The sequence below is a fragment of the Pseudophryne corroboree genome, chromosome 8 (genome assembly GCF_028390025.1).
Source record: "Pseudophryne corroboree isolate aPseCor3 chromosome 8, aPseCor3.hap2, whole genome shotgun sequence".
Taxonomy (NCBI): Eukaryota; Metazoa; Chordata; class Amphibia; order Anura; family Myobatrachidae; genus Pseudophryne; species Pseudophryne corroboree.
In genome coordinates this window covers 64,140,510-64,158,938 of record NC_086451.1, presented here as the reverse complement: position 1 = coordinate 64,158,938, position 18,429 = coordinate 64,140,510, and the positions used below count along the sequence as shown (strand labels likewise).

At 44.9% G+C, this 18,429-nt stretch overlaps 1 protein-coding gene across 1 annotated transcript in view; it reads right to left on the bottom strand.

Moving 5' to 3' along the window:
* The window catches only part of LOC134948508 (ceramide kinase-like), a 225,073-nt gene that overhangs the window by 163,633 nt on the left and 43,011 nt on the right, over window positions 1–18,429 (bottom strand). The window contains exon 2 of the mRNA XM_063936522.1: window positions 17,324–17,381. The gene's annotated coding sequence lies outside the window, so the exon portion shown is untranslated. The remainder of the gene's footprint in view (window positions 1–17,323; window positions 17,382–18,429) is intronic.

Below are 18,429 nucleotides of genomic sequence, written 5' to 3'. Positions count from 1 at the left end.
ATATGCTGATTTGAGCTGATTTTTCAGTAAAAAAAACTCTGGTAATTGCATTCATTATATCTGTCGTTGGACAAACTACTGCTTATGCATTATATGTGGAGCTAAATATACCGTGTCTTTTATGTCATTAAAGGTGTTTTAATTGTACTTCACCATATAAACTCCTTTTATTTATATATATATATATATATATATAATATATATATAATATAATATATATATATATACCATCCGGGTTGAACTGTCTTTGTTCTGAGAGAGAGAGCCAAATTGGAAACTGCATTTAAAGATTATCTTTCATTAACTCACAGTGCATGCTGGAGATATCTGGAGGCCGTGACCGCTACGTGTGTGGTCCGACAGTCTCCCTCTGCATTCTGCTTTACCACTCATGGAGGTTGAATAGAACACAGAGGGGCAGATGTATTAACCTGGAGAAGGTATAAGGAAGTGATCAGGGCCGGTGCTGGGTGTTTGGCGCCCCCCTGCAAGCTATAAATTTGCGCCCTCCCATATTCCTTTGGTGCGACTTGGGAAAAGGGATGTGGTCTCACAAGTAAGGGGCATGGCCACACAACAGTACCCCCATTTAAAATTACGCCACAATGTAGCACGATCTTATTCATCTTATACGTAATTCCCCACCCGTAGTAGTTGCGTCCTTATATGTAATGCACCCCAGTAGTAGTAGCGTCCTTATACATAATGCCCCCCCCCAGTAGTAGTAGCATCCTTATACATAATGCCCCCCCCCCCAGTAGTAGTAGCATCCTCATACATAATGCCCCCTCAGTAGTAGTAGCATCCTTATACATAATGCACCCCCAAGTAGTAATAGCATCCTTATACATAATGCCCCCCCAGTAGTAGTAGCATCCTTATACATAATGCCCCCCCAGTAGTAGTAGCGTCCTTATACATAATGCCCCCCCAGTAGTAGTAGCGTCCTTATACATAATGCACCCCCAGTAGTAGTAGCGTCCTTATACATAATGCCCCCCCTGTAGTAGTAGCATCCTTATACATAATGCCCCCCCCCAGTAGTAGTAGCATCCTTATACATAATGCCCCCCCAGTAGTAGTAGCATCCTTATACATAATGCACCCCCAGTAGTAGTAGCGTCCTTATACATAATGCACCCCCAGTAGTAGTAGCATCCTTATACATAATGCCCCCCCCAGTAGTAGTAGCATCCTTATACATAATGCACCCCCAGTAGTAGTAGCATCCTTATACATAATGCCCCCCCCCCAGTAGTAGTAGCATCCTTATACATAATGCACCCCCCAGTAGTAGTAGTGTCCTTATACATAATTCCCCCCCCAGTAGTAGCATCCTTATACATAATGCCCCCCCCAGTAGTAGTAGAGTCCTTATACATAATGCCCCCCCCAGTAGTAGCATCCTTATACATAATGCACCCCCCAGTAGTAGTAGCAGCATCCTTATACATAATGCACCCCCCCCAGTAGTAGTAGCATCCTTATACATAATGCCCCCCCCCAGTAGTAGCATCCTTATACATAATGCCCCCCCCAGTAGTAGCATCCTTATACATAATGCACCCCCCAGTAGTAGTAGCATCCTTATACATAATGCCCCCCCCCCCCCCAGTAGTAGCATCCTTATACATAATGCACCCCCAGTAGTAGTAGCATCCTTATACATAATGCCCCCCCTAGTAGTAGCATCCTTATACATAATGCACCCCCAGTAGTAGTAGCATCCTTATACATAATGCCCCCCCCAGTAGTAGCATCCTTATACATAATGCACCCCCCAGTAGTAGTAGCATCCTTATACATAATGCCCCCCCAGTAGTAGCATCCTTATACATAATGCCCCCCCAGTAGTAGTAGCATCCTTATACATAATGCACCCCCCAGTAGTAGTAGCATCCTTATACATAATGCCCCCCCAGTAGTAGTAGCATCCTTATACATAATGCACCCCCAGTAGTAGTAGCATCCTTATACATAATGCACCCCCAGTAGTAGCATCCTTATACATAATGCCCCCCCCAGTAGTAGTAGCATCCTTATACATAATGCACCCCCAGTAGTAGTAGCATCCTTATACATAATGCCCCCCCAGTAGTAGTAGCGTCCTTATACATAATGCCCCCCCAGTAGTAGTAGCATCCTTATACATAATGCACCCCCCAGTAGTAGTAGCAGCCTTATACATAATGCCTCCCCCAGTAGTAGTAGTAGTAGCATCCTTATACATAATGCCCCCCCCACTAGTAGTAGCATCCTTATACATAATGCACCCCCAGTAGTAGCATCCTTATACATAATGCCCCCCCCCCCAGTAGTAGTAGCATCCTTATACATAATGCCCCCCCAGTAGTAGTAGCATCCTTATACATAATGCACCCCCAGTAGTAGCATCCTTATACATAATGCCCCCCCAGTAGTAGTAGCATCCTTATACATAATGCACCCCCAGTAGTAGTAGCATCCTTATACATAATGCACCCCCCAGTAGTAGTAGCATCCTTATACATAATGCCCCCCCAGTAGTAGTAGCATCCTTATACATAATGCACCCCCAGTAGTAGTAGCATCCTTATACATAATGCACCCCCAGTAGTAGCATCCTTATACATAATGCCCCCCCCCCCCAGTAGTAGTAGCATCCTTATACATAATGCACCCCCAGTAGTAGTAGCATCCTTATACATAATGCACCCCCCAGTAGTAGTAGCATCCTTATACATAATGCACCCCCCAGTAGTAGTAGCATCCTTATACATAATGCACCCCCCAGTAGTAGTAGCATCCTTATACATAATGCACCCCCCAGTAGTAGTAGCATCCTTATACATAATGCACCCCCAGTAGTAGCATCCTTATACATAATGCCCCCCCCCAGTAGTAGTAGCATCCTTATACATAATGCCCCCCCAGTAGTAGTAGCATCCTTATACATAATGCACCCCCAGTAGTAGCATCCTTATACATAATGCCCCCCCCCCAGTAGTAGTAGCATCCTTATACATAATGCCCCCCCCAGTAGTAGTAGCATCCTTATACATAATGCCCCCCCAGTAGTAGTAGCATCCTTATACATAATGCCCCCCCAGCAGTAGTAGCATCCTTATACATAATGCACCCCCCAGTAGTAGTAGCATCCTTATACATAATGCACCCCCAGTAGTAGCATCCTTATAGATAATGCCCCCCCCCCAGTAGTAGTAGCATCCTTATACATAATGCCCCCCCCAGTAGTAGTAGCATCCTTATACATAATTCCCCTCCAGTAGTAGTAGCATCCTCATACATAATGCCCCCCCAGTAGTAGTAGCATCCTTATACATAATGCACCCCCAGTAGTAGCATCCTTATACATAATGCCCCCCCCCAGTAGTAGTAGCATCCTCATACATAATGCCCCCCCAGTAGTAGTAGCATCCTCATATATAATGCCCCCCCCAGTAGTAGTAGCATCCTTATACATAATGCCCCCCCTAGTAGTAGCATCCTTATACATAATGCCCCCCCAGTAGTAGTAGCATCCTCATACATAATGCCCCCCCCCAGTAGTAGTAGCATCCTTATACATAATGCCCCCCCAGTAGTAGTAGCATCCTTATACATAATGCCCCCCCCAGTAGTAGTAGCATCCTTATACATAATGCCCCCCCAGTAGTAGTAGCATCCTCATACATAATGCCCCCCCAGTAGTAGTAGCATCCTTATACATAATGCCCCCCCAGTAGTAGTAGCATCCTTATACATAATGCACCCCCAGTAGTAGTAGCATCCTTATACATAATGCACCCCCAGTAGTAGCATCCTTATACATAATGCCCCCCCCAGTAGTAGTAGCATCCTTATACATAATGCACCCCCAGTAGTAGTAGCATCCTTATACATAATGCACCCCCAGTAGTAGTAGCATCCTTATACATAATGCACCCCCAGTAGTAGTAGCATCCTTATATATAATGCCCCCCCAGTAGTAGTAGCATCCTTATACATAATGCCCCCCCAGTAGTAGTAGCGTCCTCATACATAATGCCCCCCAGTAGTAGTAGCATCCTTATACATAATGCCCCCCCAGTAGTAGTAGCATCCTTATACATAATGCCCCCCCAGTAGTAGTAGCATCCTTATACATAATGCCCCCCCCAGTAGTAGTAGCATCCTTATACATAATGCCCCCCCAGTAGTAGTAGCATCCTCATACATAATGCCCCCCCAGTAGTAGTAGCATCCTTATACATAATGCCCCCCCCAGTAGTAGTAGCATCCTTATACATAATGCACCCCCAGTAGTAGTAGCATCCTTATACATAATGCACCCCCAGTAGTAGCATCCTTTTACATAATGCCCCCCCCAGTAGTAGTAGCATCCTTATACATAATGCACCCCCAGTAGTAGTAGCATCCTTATACATAATGCACCCCCAGTAGTAGTAGCATCCTTATACATAATGCACCCCCAGTAGTAGTAGCATCCTTATATATAATGCCCCCCCAGTAGTAGTAGCATCCTTATACATAATGCCCCCCCAGTAGTAGTAGCGTCCTCATACATAATGCCCCCCAGTAGTAGTAGCATCCTTATACATAATGCCCCCCCAGTAGTAGTAGCATCCTTATACATAATGCCCCCCCAGTAGTAGTAGCATCCTTATACATAATGCCCCCCCAGTAGTAGTAGCGTCCTTATACATAATGCCCCCCCAGTAGTAGTAGCATCCTTATACATAATGCACCCCCAGTAGTAGTAGCGTCCTTATACATAATGCCCCCCCAGTAGTAGTAGCATCCTTATACATAATGCACCCCCCAGTAGTAGTAGCATCCTTATACATAATGCCCCCCCCCAGTAGTAGCATCCTTATACATAATGCACCCACCAGTAATAGTAGCATCCTTATACATAATGCCCCCCAGTAGTAGTAGCATCCTTATACATAATGCACCCCCCAGTAGTAGTAGCATCCTTATACATAATGCCCCCCAGTAGTAGTAGCATCCTTATACATAATGCACCCCCAGTAGTAGTAGCGTCCTTATACATAATGCACCCCCAGTAGTAGTAGCATCCTTATACATAATGCCCCTCCCAGTAGTAGTAGCATCCTTATACATAATGCCCCCCCAGTAGTAGCATCCTTATACATAATGCACCCCCCAGTAGTAGTAGCATCCTTATACATAATGCCCCCCCCAGTAGTAGCATCCTTATACATAATGCACCCCCTAGTAGTAGTAGCATCCTTATACATAATGCCCCCCCAGTAGTAGTAGCATCCTTATACATAATGCCCCCCCAGTAGTAGTAGCATCCTTATACATAATGCCCCCCCCCCAGTAGTAGCATCCTTATACATAATGCCCCCCCAGTAGTAGTAGCATCCTTATACATAATGCCCCCCCCCCCAGTAGTAGTAGCATCCTTATACATAATGCCCCCCCAGTAGTAGTAGCATCCTTATACATAATGCCCCCCCAGTAGTAGTAGCATCATTATACATAATGCCCCCCCAGTAGTAGTAGCATCCTCATACATAATGCACCCCAGTAGTAGCATCCTTATACATAATGCCCCCCCCAGTAGTAGTAGCATCCTTATACATAATGCCCCCCCAGTAGTAGTAGCATCCTTATACATAATGCCCCCCCCAGTAGTAGTAGCATCCTTATACATAATGCCCCCCCAGTAGTAGTAGCATCCTTATACATAATGCACCCCCCAGTAGTAGTAACATCCTTATACATAATGCACCCCCCAGTAGTAGTAGCGTCCTTATACATAATGCCCCCCCCCAGTAGTAGCATCCTTATACATAATGCCCCCCCCCCCCCCCCCAGTAGTAGTAGCGTCCTTAAACGTAGTGCACCCCCAGTAGTAGACGCGTCCTTATAAGGGAATGTTAGGGTTAGGCAGTAAGGGGGGGGGGGGGAGTTAGGGTTAGGCTGTGGTGAGGGAGGGTTAGGCTGTGGTGAGGGAGGGTTAGGTTGTGGAGGGGTGGGTGGGACGGTTATGCGGTGGAGGGTTAGACAGAGAGGGTTAGGATACTTGCCTCCCATGTATCGGGATTCTGTGTAGGATGCCGCTGTCTGTCTTTTGGCCGCCATCATCCCTATGTCATCCCATATAAAGCATATGCTACTACAGTATTGTGTGAGTAAACATAATTATAAATACATTTTTGTAAAAAGCAGTCAGTGTGCAGTCAGTTGCATAATATACACTGTATTCTGGTGTACTGTAAGCGGACTCAGATACATAAGTTAATATCTCACACTGCACAGGTAAGCACTGGCTGGTTTTTGGTCTATTGCTATTTACTACACTTGCAGAAGCTGGTACCTTGCGGTGGGCGGATGGGTTTGCAGGGTCCGTGTGTTCTTGAACCCCACTATGCTTCCAAGTGTTAACAGCATTGTCCACCACCCGTACACCCCAAAGACTCTAGCGGTTGGGGGAGGGGTGGTTGCTTTAAGTAGCGGCGGTGGCTGTTCTGTCTAGTGGGTGGGAGGGGGGTGTTCTATCCTCCGCGCTGCAGTGTCCGTTCTCCAGCGAGCGGGGATTGTTCTGTCCAGCAGGGTGGGTGGAGTACGTCCACAAACCTTCCAATGGAAGAGGCAGCCTGGCTCTGCCCAGTGCCCTCTCCTCACTTTTTGCGCCGGGGACATCATGATATCAGACGTCAGATCCCGGGCAGAAGCCACAGTGTCAGAGGCGAGGAGGGGAATGGAAAGAAGGGAAAGCCCCGGACCTCCTCCTTCCGCTTCGTAGTGTCCCGATGCGGACTGCGTTCCGCTGCTGACAAGCACAGGGGAAACGGGCCGCTGACAGCAGCAGGGGGATAGGACGGCGCAGCAGCAGGGAGGGGATTGTCAAAGTCAGAAAAATATCCCCATACACGTTGCCATATTTGCACCGCACACTGGTCCGTGCTGCGCATGCGTACGCTCTCCCGTGAAGGCGCATACCCGCAATAGCGTGCACTCGCAGGCGCGGTATGCGTATTTACGGTAGAGTTTATGTAGTCGTAGCGTGCGACTCATTCGTTACATATTTTCACAATTAATGTAGTTTATAGATCATGATCTCTTTGATAGTTTCTGAAAGTTTGGTTAATATAGAAGGTCCCTGTTTAAAGTAATCCCTCTTTGTATTGTACGAAGGGTCTAACAGGAATCATACAGCAGTGTTTGGTACCCATCGGAAGAGTATTTAATTAGCAATATTCCGGTGTTGGTTTGGAGCGTATTAATCGCTCGTGCGAATAGTTATGGACATAAGAAGTTTATGTCCATTTCTACTATTTACTCATACTCAGGTATGCGGCGGGAAACCTAGTTCCCCACCCACCTGAGCTGTTTGAAATCGTCACAGCCCACCTGTATGAATCAACCTATGACCTTTTGTTGTGATACAGGGTCGAATTCCTTCATCCAATGGACAATGGGATTGTAGGGACTATGAGATTGCATTGTGTGTGGGGCATAAATAGGCAGGCCGACCACATCCAGCTCTCACTCTTCAACGGTTCTCATTGCTGAAAATCGGGTGCTGGATGTCCAGGCGCATGCGATCGTTTACCCTTGTGCGTAAGTTTCTCTCCGTAATCATTGTCTTTCTGTGAGCCAATTTCTCTCATCTCTCTCCGTCTCTCTCTCTCTCTCTCTTTCCCTTCTCTTTCTCTCGTATCTCCCCTAGACTAGTATTGTATTGTATTAGATAGTATTGTATTTTGGTTAGGAAGTCTCTGTTATATTGTAGTGTATCATTTGTACTGTTATCCCCTTTTTACAAGTATACTAGATATAATACAGTTAATAGGCTTTGGACCCTAAACCAGTATCTGTGTATTTCCTATAGTGTTAAGTGTTCACTTGAGCGTCGGTGACGCTCAAGCAGCTTTGTAGTTAGTCAGGTTACACAAGGTTGCACTTACACCCTGTATTCACATTAAGGTATTCCGTGTATTTCATTGGTATAAGGTTTAGACATAAAGGTATAGCGTTGTGAGCGTCTGCGCCGCTGGTGATCTCCTCGTGGTCTCGAGCGTCCGCTACGCCATAGCGAATCATTACTCTAGTCATAGCCAATATCGTGTCCTGTGATCACTGGGCCGTGAGCGAACGTGACGCTTGAGCGTCTCGCCTACGGCTGAGCGATCGTTACGCAACTAGCGTACCATTACAGTACTTCTTAAGCAAACAGCGTACAGTGTTCTTAGACTTCATAAAGGGTTGTTTATACGACAAGGGAATTTAGCATTGTCAATTGGGGACTCGTCCTATCCTTCTCATATCTGCACTAGGTAGATCAGCAGACATTATCCCCCCAGCAAAGGGTGGGAGGTTGTCTCGCAGTGCTGACGGGATAAGCGTCTGCTTCGCTTAGATAAAGAGTGCTGAAGGAATCCGGGAACCGGAAGTAAGAACAAAACGCTTGTGTCTTTTAAAACTGTTTTATTTCTCTTCTGTCTTGCGTATACACGCACGCATACATTTATCTGCATTTCTTTTTCAAATTTCGTATATCACTATTCCTGTTTGCCAAGTTTTATAGTTGATAGAAAGTGCTAAAAGAGATTTGCTGTTATTTCATAGTAGAGGTAATAGTTAAAGTATAGACCAACACACGGCTTGTCTGGGAGATAAGGCAGTCAGTGTGGTGTGCGGTAGATGATCAGGGATCACCTACATTGATAAAGGTAGAAATTGTGTTACGGTGGATCTTTGTTTTGCGTACACGTGTCCCTAACAAAAGACTTGCGTACGCAATCCAAACGGCAGACGCACGCAGCGTACATTACGCAACGTAGCGTCTGGTTACGCAATGTAGCTCAAGTCACGAAAAGTTGAATTAGCGCAAAGCGATAATTAGCGCAAAGGCGATAAGTAACGCGACGCGGTAAATAACGCAAATCTATTTTTGGAAAAATCTGAAATTTAGCTTAACAGATCCTGCTCCTAATTGGTAACACAGTTGGACTGAAGACAATTTCTGCGCAGAAATAGATATAGAAACAAAGTGTACATGTGTTGAGTGAGTGTGTTTTTATTACATAAGTTTATATAACTTAAGAGGTTGAACCAAAAGGAAAGTCGGGTACTCGTCAAGGGACACACGTGTAAGTGACATATACGGTGGCTAGGGAGGCATCCTTGGTTAAATAATATTTGAGCATTAGAGTATAGCGGACCATAAGGTAACAGACCAGGAGGTCATAAGGTAACAGACCAGGAGGTCATAAGGTAACAGACCAGGAGGTCATTAACAGACGGTAACAGACCAGGAGGTCATAAGGTAACAGGTAAAATAGACAAAGAGGTCCGCTATAAAAGTCCAGTGGCACAACCCCTGGGGGCGTTGGTGCAGAACCCATATAGGCCATAAGCTCTTGCTGAAGGAATCGCGGCCGGAAACATCGATTCCATTGATCTTTCAGTACATGACAAGTAGTGCTTATGTACTGAACGATTGGACCGCACGTAATTGTGTGCAGTAGTTAGTAATCTGACCTAATACCATTAGAGTAAAGTGGTCACAAACGCTATCTGTACATTCTGACGTGATTTGTGTAATTTTTTATTTTTAAAGGGAAGTTCGCTGGTCACTCAGGAACTATCTAACAACCCCAACTTTACTGGAAAGAGTAAGTGTCCTTCGGGTAACCCTCATATGTTCCAGTAAACAGAAGGTTCACAGGGGCCCTGGGTTGGGTACAGCAGCTCTGGTTACAGTTATTGCAGTACTGGCCAACGTGGGCGAGAAGTAAGTGGGGTACTTGGTAAACCGCCACCGCCGGCCTGCCCAGGACATCTTGGTTTGTTTGTAAGGGTTCGCTGAAAACCTTGAGATAAAGATCCAAGGAGGAATAAGCAACACCTGCAGAATTATGGGGGCCAGTTGTTCAGGTAGGGGGCGATCAACCTCGGTTCGGGTTGATTCAGAGAACCGACCCGTTGGGTCGGCAAGGTACATCATGTGTGAAAAATACGGAAGTCACACAGAATCTTTATGTGATGAATGGGAGAGAATGACTGTACAAGACAGGGACAAATTCCCAAGAATAGGTAGCTTCAGTCCAGACGTGTTACAAAATTTAAGGAGGAGGATATGTCTCATTGAACCAACAAAGAGACGAAGTAAACATTATGATTATGTGCAGTTAGGGCAACAGGAAGGTGAATTACAAAGAGAGTCAATTGACTTTTCTGAATCTTATCTTGAGAGGAGAGACATGGCATCGGGGAGGATTATGGTTGCGGAGAAAAGCACAAGGTTGAACAATAAAAACGCTCTTAGCAACTGTAGTATAGATTATAAGAATAAGTGTAATAACTGTAACAATGATTATTGTAATACTGTTGAATGTACAACTATTAACCTATGCAAGTTGCACCCCATGTCAAACTTCCCTCAGGAATACAAACAAGAAAGTGAGCCCAGAATGATGTCAGCACCTCTTCCAGCAACCATCACAAAAGCCATCCAGGTGGACGCGACCAAATTGGTAAAGGCAATAATCAAACCCCCTAACGGAGGGTCAGGTGAGGTCGTGTCCACAGGTACGTACAATGTTTTATATCACGCACAAACAAATGTACCCCATATTGTAAGACCAAAACAAGGTGATGTGATTGAGTTTAGTCCTGTCAGGGTGATCACAGTCCCCAATGGGAAGACTGATGATCAGGGAACCATTCCCGTCAAGGACAGTGCAATGCGCCATCCCTGGTCCCGGACAGAATTGAGATCAATCATGTCTGATTACCCAGATCCTAGGAAAGATCTAACTGTATGATCAAAGATTCACAGAAGGTATATCAACTCCCTAGACAACGACATAATCATGGTATCCAAGGAATCAGGTAGGTACAGGGAAAGCGGTTGATGGTGATGAGCATCCAAGCGTTTGAGGAGGCATCAAATCAACCAAAACCCCAGGCCATTGACACGTGGAGGAAGCCCAGGATCTGTTACCATTGTAGAAGAGAAGGGCATTATGCCAACAACTGTAATAACCCACATAAAGTTAGACCCCCTAGACCAAGAAATGAGCAAAATTACAACACACACCATTATAATCAGAGATCAGATAGGAGGAATTTTGAGCCACACCCATGATAGGTAGTCAAGAAAGATGAGCATACGACGGATGGTAAGCCTGAGGTAACGGTTAACAAAGTGGGAGGTCATTCACTGAAGACACAGGAATGACCAGGTGAAAAGTTGTAAATGTATTTGTGAAAAATGTTTTTTCTCTCTCTCTCTATCCCCATCTCTGACGAGTAGTGGTAAGAATTCACACATTGCATATCCACTTGGTCCTTGCAGAAGTCTACCAAACCCCAGCATGACCTCCGCCACAATGTATTTCTGGCCAGATACAGACAGTGGAGTAATGCAGGTGCTGGTGGGGAGGGACTGCTCAAGGAGACCATTAGACACATAGATATGACAGCCTAATAAGTCTGACAATGTTTTTCTAATGCTAACAATGTTTTCTTAATGTTGACATTGTTTAAAAATGTTTTGTTTCTCTTTTCTTATTGATGGTTATTGTCGAGTTATGTAATGTATATATGCACATGAATTGTTCTCTATCTCTTTTGTTTTTTTTTGTGTTTTCTCTCTCTTCTCACTCATGTTTTCATGGTTTAAAGATGGTATGTCACCCCTCAGTTGGACCAATGGTAATGCCAGATTTTTGCTCCTTACAGAAAGATCGCCGGTTGGGAAGGAATATTGCATCACCAGAATGTTCGTTTGGAAGACTGAGAGACAGCACCTTTGAGAAGACAGCAGAACAAGAAGAACAACAAGACAAGAGAACTTATTATCGTAACAAGTTCTCTCCCCCTCAAACTGTTTTCTTATACCCCCTTTACAAATTTCTTCTTTTCTCCTCCTGTAAGATGGACTTGCCCCAAGAGACTGCAATATGGATTTTCCCGTTAACCAGGATGTTGACCAGAGCAGTCTGTTTCGGTGAGAGTACCAGTGAGGTCGAGAAAGGATCCAGAAAGATTCTAATGACTGAGACGGAGGTGTAAATTTCCAATAGCAACCCAATCACCAAGCAAAGGCGAGTACCGGGCACGATCTAACAACCATGTTATCTGTAAACATTCTCTTTGAAGGATTGTTAGCTCAAAAAGAAAATTGTATCTGTAGGCTCTGTGATAATCTGGTTGAAGATGGATGCATAAAGAAATGCCAATCCAGTTTTAATATCCATATGGACCGGCATCCATTGAGTGACTATCACTCCTTAGTGGGTAACGTATTAAACCAAACAGATTGTTGGGTATGCTCTCAAGTACCTCAGGGTCATAGCAAATCAGGGCTAGTACCATTTCCTTTAACGTTAGGGGAGGTACTTGAGCTAAAGGGTGGGAGACCGGTGGACCGGAGATTTAATATCTCCAGCCCTCCTAGTTTGAAGCTCCACCAATACCATGTGGATAGGTCCCTCTTATGTTTCAATATCTCCAATCCCAGAAAACCGGGAAATTGGGAAGTGTCATGGAGCAACCTTACCATGACCTTTTCACACAGAGCAGATAGAATGCCTACAGATACAGAGCTTGTACGCCACATAGCCAGTAGAGGAAAATCTTTCCGGTATCGATATACCTTAGGAAATAGGATTACTAGAGTTGGAGAGGTATCACCAGGATACTGTGCACATATCGTACAAACTGATACGTGCATTAAGCAGATGGAAGAATTAGGGTCAGGAGATTTCACCTGGAAGGTTTGTAACATGGTAATGTCCTTCTCCGTCCCACATGTTCTCCCCGATGACGCATATTTCATATGCGGGAGAAAGGCGTACAAGTGGCTTGCCCCAAACTCTGAAGGATTGTGTTATATTGGAAAAGTATTGCCTGAAGTGATGACTGTAACACATGACAAAATGAAAGACATACACCGTGGTGCCCAAGCTCCTTATACTCACACTCATTACGAGCACCGAGTTAAAAGACAACTGTCAGAAAGGTTAGAGCATCCGGCCTCTGATCTTATCCATGAATCCACCGGGATTCAGGTTCTGGTAGCGTTAGATTTCACTCGCACCGCTCGAGGAGTGATGAATTATAGATACATTTCCGCACTCGCCAATTTGTTAGATAATATCACTGAAATGTATGATGACACGTTTAGATACACTGGAAGAGAACTTCAAGCTTACAAAACAGAACTAGTTCAGCATAGGATGGTTCTTAATTATCTTACAGCAGTAACAGGCGGATATTGTGTTACATTGGCAACACAGTACGGCATAAAGTGTTGCACTTATATCACGAATAGCACCGAGGATCCGGTAGAGGTCATAGACCAAAAGATGGACGATATTCTGCAATTAAAGTGGGAATTTCGTCGAAGACACAATCTCACCCTTGCTGCTGTAGGTAATGAGCTGACTGGTTGGGTGTCATGGTTGAACCCGCGAAATTGGTTCTCCGGTTTAGGAGACTGGGCTCAAGGAGTCATAATGGATGTTGGAAAGTTTCTACTATGTATCTTGGGTGTCGTTATATCGATTGGATTGATATTTAGATGCGGGCAGGCTTTAATGAGGTGCAAACAAAGTACAAAAGTGATGAGCGTGAGGAGTGAGGAAACTATAATTAACCTGGATTTGATTTATGACCCAAAAATAGAAACCCGAATGTGATGAAAATGCGATTATACGGTCCGTTTCTTTCACCTGTTTTTCTGCTTTTCTCCAAGATACAAAGACCCCCTTGGACGAGGAAGTTGACGAGACGCTAGACAGACAACAGACAAGCACCAAAGATGAAGTTTTGACCACTTGAGAAATGGACACTTGATGAACTTTGCCATGGATCCCCAGTTTCCCTAGTACATTTAAACTCACGCTAGCCCAACATTTTTTTGTAAATCCGATGGCTCTGACAAAGCTATTTGCTCATGCCCAAGGAGCAATACAGCGCAAAGAAGACGACTCTCAACAGATACCGAACACAACTTCGACGACAGATGTACATTTCCCTGACATAGAATATCATTGCATTTTCCATAAGTGTTCTTTATCTTCATCTCTACAACCCTCAGGTAATGACACACATAGACGATAGGGAATACAGGCACAGATATCAGCAACCACATACCTCCCCCATTCATGTATCATCAACTAAAATGTGCTCCCCATTTTGTTCAAAATCCGAAAAGAGCTCGGTAAAGTTTGACAGCCCATCCACAGACCTGTACCACAGGATAAGAAGGAATTCAAATGTATACTTCGCAATACCTCGAAGCTTGATTTACAACACGTACGGCACGATGATACATGACCCTCCAAACATGGACTCATACACACATGCTTCTGCTATCACACTAGGTCATACCTTCTTCACACCTACTCCTCTCTCCTCCCTCACCCAACCATGGAAATGAATTAACCCCTGACATATATTTTTCTCCTTTTGAAATGTTTTAGAAGGTGGCAGTTATTATTGACTGCCAAAGGGTGGACTGTCAAAGTCAGAAAAATATCCCCATACACGTTGCCATATTTGCACCGCACACTGGTCCGTGCTGCGCATGCGTACGCTCTCCCGTGAAGGCGCATACCCGCAATAGCGTGCACTCGCAGGCGCGGTATGCGTATTTACGGTAGAGTTTATGTAGTCGTAGCGTGCGACTCATTCGTTACATATTTTCACAATTAATGTAGTTTATAGATCATGATCTCTTTGATAGTTTCTGAAAGTTTGGTTAATATAGAAGGTCCCTGTTTAAAGTAATCCCTCTTTGTATTGTACGAAGGGTCTAACAGGAATCATACAGCAGTGTTTGGTACCCATCGGAAGAGTATTTAATTAGCAATATTCCGGTGTTGGTTTGGAGCGTATTAATCGCTCGTGCGAATAGTTATGGACATAAGAAGTTTATGTCCATTTCTACTATTTACTCATACTCAGGTATGCGGCGGGAAACCTAGTTCCCCACCCACCTGAGCTGTTTGAAATCGTCACAGCCCACCTGTATGAATCAACCTATGACCTTTTGTTGTGATACAGGGTCGAATTCCTTCATCCAATGGACAATGGGATTGTAGGGACTATGAGATTGCATTGTGTGTGGGGCATAAATAGGCAGGCCGACCACATCCAGCTCTCACTCTTCAACGGTTCTCATTGCTGAAAATCGGGTGCTGGATGTCCAGGCGCATGCGATCGTTTACCCTTGTGCGTAAGTTTCTCTCCGTAATCATTGTCTTTCTGTGAGCCAATTTCTCTCATCTCTCTCCGTCTCTCTCTCTCTCTCTCTCTTTCCCTTCTCTTTCTCTCGTATCTCCCCTAGACTAGTATTGTATTGTATTAGATAGTATTGTATTTTGGTTAGGAAGTCTCTGTTATATTGTAGTGTATCATTTGTACTGTTATCCCCTTTTTACAAGTATACTAGATATAATACAGTTAATAGGCTTTGGACCCTAAACCAGTATCTGTGTATTTCCTATAGTGTTAAGTGTTCACTTGAGCGTCGGTGACGCTCAAGCAGCTTTGTAGTTAGTCAGGTTACACAAGGTTGCACTTACACCCTGTATTCACATTAAGGTATTCCGTGTATTTCATTGGTATAAGGTTTAGACATAAAGGTATAGCGTTGTGAGCGTCTGCGCCGCTGGTGATCTCCTCGTGGTCTCGAGCGTCCGCTACGCCATAGCGAATCATTACTCTAGTCATAGCCAATATCGTGTCCTGTGATCACTGGGCCGTGAGCGAACGTGACGCTTGAGCGTCTCGCCTACGGCTGAGCGATCGTTACGCAACTAGCGTACCATTACGGTACTTCTTAAGCAAACAGCGTACAGTGTTCTTAGACTTCATAAAGGGTTGTTTATACGACAAGGGAATTTAGCATTGTCAGGATGCAGAGCAGGGACAGCGCCTCCCTGCACTGCATCCCTTCGCTGAGCGGGTAGCGCCGGGCCTGGAAGTGATAAATCAGTGATAAGTGCAAGGTGATAAACATACCAGCCAATCAGCTCCAATATGTAAATTAACAGTTAGGAGCTGATTGGCTGGTGCGTTTATCACCTTGCACTTATCACTGGTTATCACTTCCTTATGCCGTTTCCAGGCTTAATACATCTGCCCCAGAGATCGATACCAGCAGGATGGGGTGCCCTCCGTCTACACATAAAAGCATATGCATTTGTCATATATTACTAACTGTTATTTGCTTTATGAGGAGGCTGTTCATATATTCAGCACTTTTATTACATACAGACAGCGGAACCCAATAAGGACACTAGCGCTCTTTGGACACATGGTATAATAAACAGGGTGAGAGCTATATATATTGTAATTAATATTTTGTATATTGTTATATGTTGCTAGACTCATAGGCGGATCCGGGGGGAGGGTACTCGGGCCCGTGCCCCCCCTGACGTTTCTGACTTCTTCTTTTGTTTTTTCAAAAGGAGAACAGCAGCAGCAGCACTACTGCTATTTCCGTCAGTCGGATTTGATAAAAGAGCCGGCAGGCACTTGAACCCGCCGCGGCTCTAACAGCAAGTCTGTGTGGTAACCAATGGGGAGGCTGGAGCTGCAGCTCCAGCCTCCCCATGCTCACACCGCAACCTACCTCCCCCACTGCCAGCCAGCCAGAGTCCAGCCCAGCCGCGTGGTTCAAATGCCAGCATCGAGTAAGACTGTTACTTATGACGGTGCAGAAGGCTTCATAATCCCAGCGCTTCCTCCTCCACTTCCTTTACCACCATGCTAGGTGCAGTCAAACTCAGCCTCAGCATTGAGAAGGCGGCCCGTGTGATTGCGATAGGGCTGTCCTGCAGATGTCTTATGCTGCTTGTTGGAGATCCAGCTGGCTGCTTCTGCTAATCAAAGATGGGCAGTTCGTGTCCTGCAGTCTGAGTCTCAGTGCAGTGCCCAAAACAAGGTATGCTGCACCTGCCACCACCAACTAAAAACTATAATAATTATATTGTGCTGGGGTGCCTTCCAGGCTCCCATACCTAATGGAACAGGTTACCAACATTTCAAGGCCCAATCAGCCTTTTCATCAGGGTGAAACATTGGCAATAAACCAGGATGCACTCCTACAACCAATCATTACCTGATGGCGTGTTTTGTGAGGCCACGCCCCCTGTGATACCACACCCCTTATCTGGGAGCATGCATGCCTTAGGTGCATGTAAATATAACTATTACCGTTACCCTATCATGGTGCCCCCCCTTTCATTTTCTTCTGGATCCGCCCCTGGCTAGACTTACTGCTTTTTAGATTTGTATTTTTATTTATTTTTATTAATGAGCTTCCTTGGTGAAATTCTATTTTTACCTGTTTTTCTATTATCGGCTGGTTGTTGCTGAGACTTTTGTAGTTCAGTTCAGTTGTTCTGTAATAACAAAAACAAAGTAATGATTGAGCTAGTTATTTTTTACTGTTTGCTGAGAATTGGTGAGGATTTGACAAAATAGCTGAACAAGTACCCCAGAGATTCTGGGTCGGCACACTACTGTCTCCATCACTAACCTGCCGACACTGGGGGTAATTCCAAGTTGATCGCAGCAGGATTTTTGATAGCAATTGGGCAAAACCATGGGGGTCATTCCGAGTTGTTCGCTCGGTAAAAATCTTCGCATCGCAGCGATTTTCCGCTTAATGCACATGCGCAATGTCCGCACTGCGACTGCGCCAAGTAAATTTGCTATGCAGTTAGGAATTTTACTCACGGCATTTTCATCGTTCTGGCGATCGTAATGTGATTGACAGGAAATGGGTGTTACTGGGCGGAAACAGGCCGTTTTATGGGCGTGTGGGAAAAAACGCTACCGTTTCCGGAAAAAACGCAGGAGTGGCCGGAGAAACGGGGGAGTGTCTGGGCGAACGCTGGGTGTGTTTGTGACGTCAAACCAGGAACGACAAGCACTGAAATTATCGCAGATGCCGAGTAAGTCTGGAGCTACTCAGAAACTGCTACGAGGTGTGTAATCGCAATATTGCGAATACTTCATTCGCAATTTTAAGATGCTAAGATTCACTCCCAGTAGGCGGCGGCTTAGCATGAGCAAATCTGCTAAAATCCGCTTGCGAGCGAACAACTCGGAATGACCCCCCATGTGCACTGCAGGGGAGGCAGATATAACATGTGCAGAGAGAGTTAGATTTGGGTGGGGTGTGTTCAGTCTGCAATCTAATTTGCAGTGTAAAAATAAAGCAGCCAGTATTTACCCTGCACAGAAATAAAATAACCCACCCAAATCTAACTCTTTCTGCACATGTTATATCTGTCTCCCCTGCAGTGCACATGGTTTTTCCCAATTGCTATCAAAAATCCTGCTGCGATCAACTTGAAATTACCCCCACTAATGGGCCCTACACACTGGCAGATTTCACTGAACGATATGAACGTTCTTGTTCATTAATGAACAAGAACTCGTTCA